We start from the raw sequence: 12630 nt of genomic DNA on the forward strand, positions 1-12630 counted from the left end.
ATATATACATATCTTTGAGGTAAAGAAGCATGTTGTAGAAGGATGTGTAGGATATAATACAATTTAAATAAAATTGAAACAATGAAAAACAATGTTTCATATTTTTTATTAAGGCATGACATGTATATAGTGAAAGTGTAAAAACAAGGGTAAGATTGATAAACATTAAATTCATAATAGTGGCTATCTTTGGGGGAATTGGAGAGGAAAGAGATTGAGGAGATTCTACATGAGGCTTTGATATGATCTGCAGTGTTCTTTTCTTAGGCTTGGTGGTGTGTACAAAGGTGTAACATTATTTTCTTTAGTTTTGTATGTCAGTATTAGTAGGACTGTGTGTGTGTGTGTGTGTGTGTGTGTGTGTGTGTGTGAATTCAGTTGTCCAATAGAGATTCTGTATAAAAATTTGAGCTTTTTCCTTGTGATATTTTGTTTTGAAGATACAGTTAAAGAATAATCTCAACTGATTTTATTCGTTGGAGGCATGGAAGATGGGTAAAAGACAACAGTACTATACCGAGAAAAAGGGGAAAAATGATATAAGAAGAGATACGATATTTTCTTAAGTATCTTCAACAGAGATTTCTGTTTTTTCCATGATAGGTAATTCAACACATATTTCATTGTTAACATTTAAAATTTTCCAATGAGGGACTTCCCTGGTGGTGCAGTGCTTAAGAATCCACCTGCTAATGCAGAGGACAGGGTTTTGAGCCCTGGTCTGGGAAGATCCCACATGCTGCAGAGCAACTAAGCCCATGAACCACAACTACCGACCCTGCGCTCTAGAGCCCATGAGCCACAACTACTGAGCTGGCGTACCACAACTACTGAAGCACGTGCACCTAGAGCCAGTGCTCCTCAACAAGAGAAGCCTCTGCAATGAGAAGCCTGCTGACCGCACCTAGAGAAAGCCCGCGCACAGCAACGAAGATCCAACGCAGCCAAAAACAAAATAAATAAACAGGGCTTCCCTGGTGGCGCAGTGGTTGAGAGTCCGCCTGCCGATGCAGGGAACACGGGTTCGTGCCCCGGTTCGGGAAGATCCCACATGCCACGGAGCGGCTGGGCCCGTGAGCCATGGCCGCTGGGCCTGCGCGTCCGGAGCCTGTGCTCCACAACGAGAGAGGCCACAACAGTGAGAGGCCCGCATACCACAAAAAAAAAATAATAAATAAATAAATAAATAAATAAATTTATAATTAATTAATTTAATTTGCCAATGAATAAACGTTGACATTCTGGTAAAAGAGGAGCTTGTGTTAACACTGGAAGGGTGTTAATTAAAAACAGCCCATATTTTATCATTAACTACATGTAGCATTGATGTACTTACAAGGAAACATTTTCTGTTTAGTTATTCTATTTCTGTTTAAAATTAGTTTTTTGGGTTTTTTTTTGTGGTACGCGGGCCTCTCACTGTTGTGGCCTCTCCGGTTGTGGAGCACAGGCTCCGGACGCGCAGGCCCAGCGGCCATGGCTCACAGGCCCAGTCGCTCCGCGGCATGTGGGATCCTCCCAGACCGGGGCACGAACCCATGTCCCCTGCATCGGTAGGCGGACTCTCAACCACTGCGCCACCAGGGAAGCCCTAGGGTCTTTTTTTTGAAGGAAATTAAAGAACTAGGAATTTTAGTGAATAAAAATAAATGTCACAAAGAGAAAAAATGGTAAGATCAACAAAAGGTAAATGGGCAAAATACACAAATAGAATTCTCACAAAAGCAGAAATACAATTTATATGCAAATATCTAGAATTATGTTCAAGTTCACTAGGTTTGAAAAAAATGCATAGCAAAACAGCTATGAATGATGCTTTTTGCCCTTCTAATGAGCAAAAAGCTTTTATTATTTCTTTAAACTATAATATTTAATTTTGCTGAGGATGTTACTCTGAGCACTTTCATTTAATCGGTATTAGAGTAAATTGTAACAATTCGGAACCCATTTGGTGCATGTGCCAAGAGTCCTGAAATGTTCATTATGTCTCCTGAAGAATCTCATTTAAGAATTTTATCTGAAATTCAGAAAATATGCATAAATATTTTCATCACAATTTTATATATAATAGTGAAAATCCTGAAGTAACCTAAATTGATTTGGATCCTACAGAAAGAGGATGTGAAGATGATATTATATATATAAGAGATTTATTGGACAAATCTGTGAAAGATAAATAAGAGGGAGAAGAAGTTGGAAGAACCTTCAGATTGCAGCGTAGTTCTCAGAAAGTCTCAGCTATACTGATGGGGAGTCCTTGAACAAAGGTTGTAGGGTTCCTGCTTTGGGTAGGAATATCCCGGCTCTAGTTCGCACTGTGTGCTCAGTTACTGGCTGGGAGCAAGCGGTCCAAGAGGAGCCTGACCTTGGTGGGAACACCATGGCAGAGCCAGGGAACAGTGCCTGGAGTGCTCAGTGAACTATGCTTCCTGCCACCGTTCCTCTTGTAGATCTGAGCAGTGCACTTCCATGACGCCACAGAACTGCTATGTCTAGAAGATAAAATTTTAGGGTAAGTTACGCTCTGATGAGGGTAAGCTTGATGAGGTAACAAGCAACCACCTTCATGACATAAAAAATAAAGTTCTAATTCTTGCTCATGTCACAGTCCAGTCAGGTATTTGGTAAATGGCCTTTTATGTGGTGATTCAACAGTGCAGATTCTTTCCAACTTCTTGGATTCCTGAGTCTTTAGCTTGTTCCTCTATAACCAGTTGAGAGAAGAAGGAAGGGAGGGCAGAGGGAAGATTTGGAAGACAGACTTAGGAGTGACATACATCACTCTCATCTATAGTCCGCTGACTAGTATATAGCTAATCTAACTGCAAGGGCACCTGGGAATGAAGAGAAGCACGTGGGTGCTGGCACTAAGAGTACCAATATTCTGCCACATCCATGATCCATCCATTCAGCAGAACATTATGCAGATATTTACAAATGTCTTTAAAACTCATCCTTAATTTTATTGAAAGTAACAGGTAAAGGTAATAAGATCATAAGCTATATATATTAACTTTAAAAAATAATCTAAATCTACAAAAAGAAATAATTCAAGAAAGAAATTTTCTCAAATATCATCATAATTGTCTTAGGACATGCCACTGTGGAAGTTTTTCTTTGTAACTGTTTGTTATTTTTCAGTCATTCCTGTAAACTACTATTTTATATTTTATAAACATAATCTATAATAGAAGATATGAAGGAGTTAACTCCAGGCTGTTAATATTAATTACTGAAAGACTGGGTTAGGAATGCGGAAGGGTGAGCTGAATAAAAGGAAACAAAATTATTACAGTAAGAGAAATAGTCTATAAAAGGTAAAATACCCTCCAGACATTTAGTACAGAAATTTAGCAGAAGTTAGAGTTTAAATTTCAAGATGTAATGTTATTTATTTTTGAAAAACATATTTTTTATAACTCCTCAAATTTAAGGAACTTCTACATTGTTAACATGGGACAGTTTTGAATATCGGCCTCTCTGATCCGCTGAAATGTCTGCACTCTGCCCTTCTCCTCTTCCCTGGCTGCCTCTGCTCTCAGCGACGAAGCTGCTCTTGTCCACTACTAATGCTCTGCTCTGGTTTCTTCCAATGCCACGTTCTCTCCCAGTAGGTTAGTGCTATTTAACTAAATGACAGCTTTAATGTCAGCCACTACTGCAGCCATTAACCCACTCCTGATTAAGCAGGATTCGTGCCACACATGTAGTGAAACCAGTATTTTAAAACAGCACACACACATAACCTAAAACACACAGCACTGGACACATTTTAGAGTAACTTTTTTTTTTTGCGGTACGCGGGCCTCTCACTGCAGTGGCCTCTCCCGTTGCGGAGCACAGGCTCCGGACACGCAGGCTCAGCAGCCATGGCTCACGGGCACTGCCACTCCGCGGCATGTGGGATCCTCCCGGACCGGGGCACGAACCCGTGTCCCCTGCATCGGCAGGCGGACTCTCAACCACTGCGCCACCAGGGAAGCCCTAGAGTAACTTTTTATCCTAAACATGCTGATATGAAGTGAACACATGGTAAATTCAGTTCTCTTTTCAAAACCAATCAGCCATTACCAAAATAAAGTAATCTGACTCTAGGGGTCTCCATTCTATAGCATGCTTACTTCGGTTCGTTGGCTTCAATCTTGGAGGCCAGATGGAACTAAGACCAGCTGAACTTTCTTTCCGACTGGCTTGGGGTTGCTGTAGCAGCGAAGATGATCCCTGGGGAATTTGGTTGATGTGATTTCTGTCCCCTAAATGAAGAGGCTCACTTTATTTTCAACCTTGATCCTCTAAATCTACTTATTTGCCGTACACAGATACCAGCTACAAGTTGGCCTAGAATTTTTAACCACTGTGATTTATTTGATGCAAATTCACCACATTTATCCTTATCTGGACCAATTTTGCACTGACTACTAGATTGGGCTCTGATTTGGGAAACCTTGGAAAGAAACTGTAAGTGGCCTATTTGCATAAAATAGCCAATAGTGCACTTGCTTCATAATATGCTGGTCTGATTTAATTTGTGATTAGAAGGAAATAGTCTAGATTCCCTCAGAAGCCATATAAATAGCAGAGCTAATGAATGTTCTCTGGAATGAGCCTTGATTCATCATGGAACTGGGTCTAGCCACACTTGGGTGGCAGTTCTTAGGCTTTGGAGCCAAGATTATGATGAACAGTCTCATTAGGTGATTTTATGGGTGAATACAATGCATCCATGAGAACTGTCACATGTATGATTTGTGAACTTTGGACTTTGGATATGTACTACAACTCAACCTATTAACACCCACCGTTCCAAACATGGATGTTAGATGAGCAACTGCTGATGATTCCTGCATATGTCCAATCCTTTGTGATCTTCCATGTTTGGTTGCTACTTATTTTATTCCCCACTGCCTAATTCAAAGGCCAGATATCTGACTTAGCTCCACACAGATGATGGTGTAGAAATATTTTCCTCTTTCTGTTCTTGGATTGCAGGTAAATGATTGTCTGTGCTAATACTGGGGAAAGAAAGTCAGAATCATTCAACACTTGGCTTAGAATTTGTTTTTTGTGGGTTTTTTTGGCCATGCCATGCTGCATGTGGGATCTTAGTTCCCGGACCAGGGTTCAAACCAGCACCCCCTGCAGTGGAGGCACGGAGTCTTAACCACTGGACTGCCAGGGAAGTCCCTTGGCTTAGATTTTTATCAACACGCTTTGGGGATTGTTACTGAGGTGTAATTAATAATATTGTCTCATCTCCAGGTGAGTTTCTTTGACCTACTGCTGACTCAGCACTTCCCTTTTCTGTAATGACTTCAGCATAGTTGAGGAAGAGCTGGCATTGGCTATGTGGAAGTCTAACTGACAAGGAAACAAGGATTTGCACTCCCACCTCTTCATACTCACATTGGTTCTTCTTTAGCAATTCTTTAACCTGTTTCTATAGTTAGTTTTAAAGTTAAGTCCTGCCTCACAGTAATGCTCTTTTTTTTGGTGGTGTTTATCCCTCCTATTTACCCACCCGTTGGAATAATTATCTTCCTGATCAGTGTATCTCCCCAGCACCTATAGGGGAGGTGCTCCATTGACCAGCTATCTCCCTCCCCAGGAGTCTGAGACCAAATGAACTCAGTGCAAAAGGAAGACCAATGTGTTATTTTCACCCTATACTGCCTTTGCAAAGAGTCAGGTGCACAAAGATTTATTTTGATTTGGGGATGGTTTTCCCCACAAGGCATAGCTCTTCTGTGACCATCTTCTTCTTCACTCTGGAGTTCACTCATCAACCACCTGTGAGAACAGCTGCAGAGGTGTGAGAAAATTAATAGGCTGGATGTTAGTAAACTTTAAAGATGAGAAGTACTTTACAACAGCTAATTATAATTTATTTAAGTAGTAAAACTTTTTTATTATGTGAAACTGCATCTATAGAATTTCTGTTGGCAGGAAAAATATGCTGAAATATCTTTTTTTTTTTTTAGAATAATTCTTTATTTTTATTTATTTATTTTTGGCTGTGTTGGGTCTTCGTTTCTGTGCCAGGGCTTTCTCCAGTTGCAGCAAGCGGGGGCCACTCTTCATCGCGGTGCACGAGCCTCTCACTATCGCAGCTTCTCTTGTTGCGGAGCACAGGCTCCAGATGCACAGGCTCTGTAGTTGTGGCTCACGGGCCTAGCGGCATGTGGGATCTTCCCAGACCAGGGCTCGAACCCATGTCCCCTGCATTGGCAGGCAGATTCTCAACCACTGTGCCACCAGGGAAGCCCTGAAATATCTTTGAGGCAAAACAAGTAAAGTAGTTTAAGTCAAAATGATGATTCCCAAAATTTTCTTTTGGGACACTTGGCTTAAAACCAAACTAAGTCCAACCAAATCAAACAAACCAAGCCAAACCATCCAAACAATAATATCCTTAACGATGGCCAATATATCTTACTATGTCACCATATTATGGGGCAATGTTATGTGCTTAATATTATGAGTTTTGAAGTTGCAGAAACTAGATAAAAATTCACACTTTGCCAGTTTCTAGCTGTAAAATATTGGGTAGTTATTTAACCTTTCTTGAACTCAGTTTTCTCATCTGTAAAATGGGATATTGAGAGGACTAAGTACTATAATGTGTTTGTAAAATAGTGACTGATTCAAAATAAGTGCTTGATTAGTCTGTTTGGGCTGTTACAACAAAAATGCCATAGACTGGGTGGCTTAAAGAACAAAAATTAATTTCTCACATTTCTGGAGGCTGGGAAGTCCAAGGTTAAGATGCTGGGAGATTTGATCTGGTGAGAGCCCACTTCCTTGTTCATAATTGGCCATCTTCTTGGTGTGTCCTCATGGCATAAGGGACGAGAGCTCTCTGGGGTCTCTTTTATAAGGCACCAACCCCATTCATAAGCACTCCACCTTCATAACCTAATTACCTCCCAAAGACCATACCTCCTAATATGAATACCTTGGGACTTAGGATGTCAATATATGATTTTTTTGTAAGGGGGCAGGGGCGACACAAAGAATTCAGTGCATAACAGTGCTCAATAAAAACTAGGACTTAGGAGTTGTAAAACATTGCCCTTTAGCCAGTGTGTACCAGGGTCTCATTTCTCCAAACCCATGAACTATGGCCAGCATCTGGACTGATTGGTGATATTGGAGACTAATTAATTGCTGTCCTTGATGCACCTGTGTTTTAACATTTGCTAATATTACCCTTATGTAATAATAAGTTGTGAGACTATTTCAAAGTGAAAAAAAAAAACAAACAAACAAGGTAGCCTCTTCATTCTCTAACTCCCCCACCTCACATTTCACCCTTCTTACCCTTTCAACAGACCTCACAGTAAAAACAAACTAATAAAACAAACAAAAAAATTCAATCCAAGCAACAAAACACTCCTTTTGGAGACTATTGTATTGATGTGCTATGTAAAGACAAATGTAAAATGCAGATAAACAGAAGCAAAAAACTTAAAATCCTCTGCTGGTTTTAGAAAATCTTTCCTAAGTTATTGACGTTACTTTGAGTTACTTCGAGTTACTTCGAGTTACTTCATATGTTTGACTGAGAGCCAGCTTATCTCCCTTGTTATCTTTTGCTTGATCGTCTGTCTAGAGCAAAGACTGTCTCTCTGTCTGTAGAGGAGATGGCATAGCCTTTGTTGAGTTCTAAATTAGGAAACATTTGTTCTAGTTCGGAATTGGCCCTTGACTTGCTGTGTGACTTTGGCTTCCTCATATAACTTCTCTGATCCTTAGTTTTCTCTACTCTATTGGTAGCATGGTATATATAAGTGGTAACTATTGGGTCTTAATAATGATGTTATTTTGGCAAAATATGTAGGAATTCTTAAATCTATTATTTTCTCAAGAATTCACCATTTGAGATAAACAAAAAGAAAAATAAGATTATAGTGGCAGCACAAATAAGGTTAGCAATGCTTTTGGCCTTCGAATTTAGGCCAAATTCGAAGGCCTTTGAATTTAGGCCAAATAACTCAGCTGAAGCTTGAGGATTTATTTTTTTTTTTTAATTTAATGCTAAGTAGGCCAGGAGAACTTCAAACCAAAGCTGGCTTTGCTTGTTTTTTTTGTTTTCCCCTAAGCACAAGCTACATACCTTGTTCTTCTCACCCAAGAGACCGGAAGATAAGGCGTGAAAGAGAAAACCAGCAGTTAGGATTACTGCCTCAATGAGAGGGCAGGAGGGATGGAAGGAGAGAGGGAAGGAGGGGGAGTGAGAGGAAGACTGAGAATCTGAACAAGAGCTACATGTTGGTCATTCAGAAATTATATAATGAAAGGAACACCCCTCATGACTAACATTTACTTGGGTACAGTAATGCCATTAGTACACTGCCCAGTATATGGGATACTCAACTTTTGTGGTGTTATTTGACAAAGTTGGGGTGCTATACCTTTTCAGTCAAAAACAAAAATCATCTTTGGCTGTTTTCCTGATTAAGAAATCAGGGGATTGAAACCAGGCTTTTATTGTAAACAACCTGACTTGGATCAGGCTTGGTTTAAAAGGGGTTGACGGCTTGGTTGGAAAGTAACAGTAGCTGGAGGATGGACCACAGTTATTGGGACTTGTTCTGTATCTTTCTGTGAATCAAATACAGCACAGTTCAGTGCTTAAAAGCATAGACTCTGAGTTTGAATTCCATCTCTGCTACTATTTATATGGCCATGGGTGGGTCATTTGACCGCGTATCTCAGTTTTTTCATCTTTAAACAGAGAGCTACTACTAATCTCTATCAATGTAGTAAAAAATTCAACTTTGCGCAAAGAGTGGTCTGGCCTTTGCCCTACTTGAGATTATCTGTAAGCCCTTGGAATGTCTTGCCTGATGAGGGTGTCTTTGTTTACCTGGGTGCTTTGAGCCATGCCAGAAAGTCTAATAATGTGATTTATGGTGGGAATGTTAAATTCTATGCTATCAGTTTGACCTGTGAAGGCACTGGAAACTGATGTTAGCTGTGTGGGCAGTCAATGATGGAGCCCCAGTAAAGATTCCAGAATTCAGGTGAGCTTTTCTGGTTGGCAATGCTCTGTGTGTACAGTCACCCATCATCACCAGGAGGTGTCAACACTGCCCACGACTACATGGGAGAGGACACGTGGAAGCTGCTGTGGCACCCTCCTGGACTTGGCTCTATGCATCTCCTCACTTGGCTGATTTATTTTTTTAATTTTTATTTTATATTGGAGCATAGTTGATTAACAATGTTGTGTTAGTTTCTACTGTACAGCAAAGTGAATCAGTTATACATACATCCACTGTTTTTTAGATTCTTTTCCCATATGTCATTAGAGTATTAAGAAGAGTTCCCTGTGCTATACAGTAGGTCCATATTGGTTATCTATTTTAAATATAGTAGTGTGTACATGTCAACCCCTTGGCTGATTTTAATCTGTAGTTTTTTGGGGGTTTTGTTTTTGTTTTTTTTTTTTGGCTGTGCCGCACAGCTTGCGGGATATTGGTTCCCCTACCATGGATCAAACACAGGCCCCCCGCAGTGAAAGTGCAGAGTCCTAACTACTGGACTGTCAGAGAATTCCCTAATCTATAGATTTTAGCTTGTAATAAACTGTAACTGTGAGTCTAACAGCTTTCAGTGAGTTCTGTGAGTCCTTGCAGTGAATTATTGAAACTAAGGGTTGTCTTGAAGATTCTGAACTTTCCATTGGTGTCAGCAGTGAGACTGTCTTGTGGTCTGTGTTCCCTCTGACTTCACACATTCTTATAGGGCTTTGTAGAGGATTAAGTTGGATAATAGATGTTAAAGACAAATACGCCTGGCACAGAGCAAACTTTCAATAATTCAGCTATTGTCATTGTTTATATAATTTGAAGTTATACCAGGCAAGATGCGAGAAGTGACTCAGCCAAGGTTGTAAAATTTAGCAAATAAAAATACCAAACATACTTATTCTAAAAAAAAAAAAAATTGTTCATCTGAAATTCAAATTTAACAGGCCTTCCTGTATTTTATCTGGCAACCCTAAACATAGCCCAATGTTTTCATTTTCTAGATGAAGAGGCTATATCCACAGGGGTTAAATATGCTGGTATCTGTAGTTAGAATGTGGTTGACTTGGGATAAGAATGCAGATCTTTTGATTCCCACGTACTTAGGAAAAACCCTAAGATACGCTACAGGTAGAGGAGAAATACCCTGAAAGGAAGACTAATAAGGGAATATAAATGCTGGTGTTGTATAATAAGGGGCTGAAATTGCCCACTTATAGCCACTCAATCAGGGAACCCTAAGAGGTCTCCTGGGTTCTATCCAAGGAGTAATCACTTGACAGAGAAATTTAAATTTTGTGTGTTAGGACAGGCCATTTGAAATCTATTCTGAGCATTATATCTACTCAATGCCTTGCTACTGTAAATACTTTCCAAACCTGTTTGAAGGAAATTGGTATTTTCTGGGTAACTGTCACATGTACTTTGAATTTTACTGGTGGTCTTTCCTATGGTTGCTTAGTTCTTTACAATTTATAAAGCATTAGTACTTCATCCTCACAATAACTTGGGAGGGGTAGGCTGAGCAGATAGTAAAATCTCAGTTTTACAAATGAGTAAACTGGGGCTTAAAGAATGTTTGGAATGCCCACATTCACTGGCTGGTATGCTGAGGAGAAGGTATGGCAACTTCCAACTCCTGCTCCAGGGATTTCTTTACTATTCAATGGTTTATGATTCCAGACACATATAGCGAGATTATAAATGAATTACAGAACCATTTCCTTCTGTATTAGTCTTCTCTTGCTGCCTTAACAAAATATCATAGATTAGGTGGTTTTAATGACAGAAGTTGACTTTCTCAAAGTTCCGGAAGCTAGAAGTCCAAGATCAAGATGCCAACATAGTTGGTCTTTGGATAGGGCCCTCTTCCTGGCTTGTAGATGGCCACCTTCTCTCTGTGTCTTCAGATAGCTTCTTCTTTGTGCACTCATGGAGAGAGAGAAAGAGATCTCTGGTGTCCCTTTTTGGTTTGTTTGTTTGCACTTTAAAGAATTTAAAAAAATTTTAGTGAAATATAGTTGATTTACAATATTGTGTTAATTTCTGCTGTACAGCAAAGTGATTCAGGTATATATATATGTATTTTTTATATTCTTTTCCATTATGCTTTATCACAGGATATTGAATATAGTTCCCTGTGCTATACAGTAGGACCTTGTTGTTTATCCATTCTACGTGTAATAGTTTGCATCCGCTAATCCCAAACTCGCAAACCTTCACTCCCCAACCCCCCTTGACAACCACAAGTCTGTGAATCTGTTGTGTCTCTTCTTATGAGGACATCAGTCCCATCACATTAAGACCCTACCTTTATGATGTCACTTAACCTTAATTACCTCCTTAAAGCCTTCATCTCCAAATACAGTCACATTAGCAGTTAGGGGCTTCAAAATGTGAATTTTGTGGGGACACAGTTCAGTCTATAACACCTACATCACTTACCTTTGCATGCTCAGTCCTTTGTTAATGTCAAGTGAGGTAATGGGAAAGAGTGAGATTTCTAAATGAGACGGATGAGGTCCACTCCTACCTTCCTACCCACATACCCACAGAGTAGTTAAACTATTAATACTTCAGAGAGTTTAACCTCCATGAGCCCCAATAACGAAAACACCTCATAGGACTGTTGTGGGCAAGAAAATGAAATGCTGTTGGTAAAGTGCCTAACATTTACAGAAGAAATTGTTCAAATACTAATGCCTTATCCCTTTTGATGCCACAAATAAGGAATAAAATGAAATAGTGATTAACTTGTCTTGATCATTATATTTTTACGTTGGAAGGAGAGAATGGTGTGATTGTTCACCAATCACGTTCTTAAATAATGTTTTTTCCTAAATTGTTTTCCCGTTTCTCATTTTCAAACTGCATTTGCTTTTTCTTTTCCTTTTAATTAATTTGTTTATTTTTGGCTGCATTGGGTCTTTGTTGTTAAGCGTGGGCTTTCTCTAGTTGTGATGAGTGGGGGGCTACTCTTCATTGCGGTGCGTGGGCTTCTCATTGCGGTGGCTTGTCTTGTTGCAGAGCACGGGCTCTAGGCACTCGGGTTTCAGTAGTTGTGGCTCGCGGTCTCTAGAGCGCAGGCTCAGTAGCTGTGGTGAATGGGCTTAGTTGCTCCGTGGTATGTGGGATCTTCCTGGACCAGGGCTCGAACCCGTGTCCCCTGCATTGGCAGGCGGATTCTTAACCACTGTGCCACCAGGGAAGTCCTGCATTTGATTTTAAACCATATTTTTATGATTTAAACATTCATATTTAACTTGAAGGATCCCTGTAAAATCTTTGTCTATGGGTGGCCTAAAAATGGCTGTTTTAGATGAAACTGTTTATTTTGCAGATAATTCAGTAACAGTCCTGTTTTGACTTTCCTATCCTGGATAGTCTCACGTTTTACAAACGTATGAGTGAAACATGCTGATGTGAAAAACAAAGAAGGCTTCATTCAGAGCAAACATAACCTTCTCAAATCACAAGGATCAACTATAGACTTGTCTATACAACCCGTCTGACTAATGTCTGTGGCATATTTGGCTATAGAAATCATCTGAATCATCAACATTGAAATATACAATGCTTACTTTACAATGTGCCACAATGT

The sequence above is a fragment of the Mesoplodon mirus genome (genome assembly GCF_964341445.2).
Source record: "Mesoplodon mirus genome assembly, chromosome: 6".
NCBI classification, from domain to species: Eukaryota; Metazoa; Chordata; class Mammalia; order Artiodactyla; family Ziphiidae; genus Mesoplodon; species Mesoplodon mirus.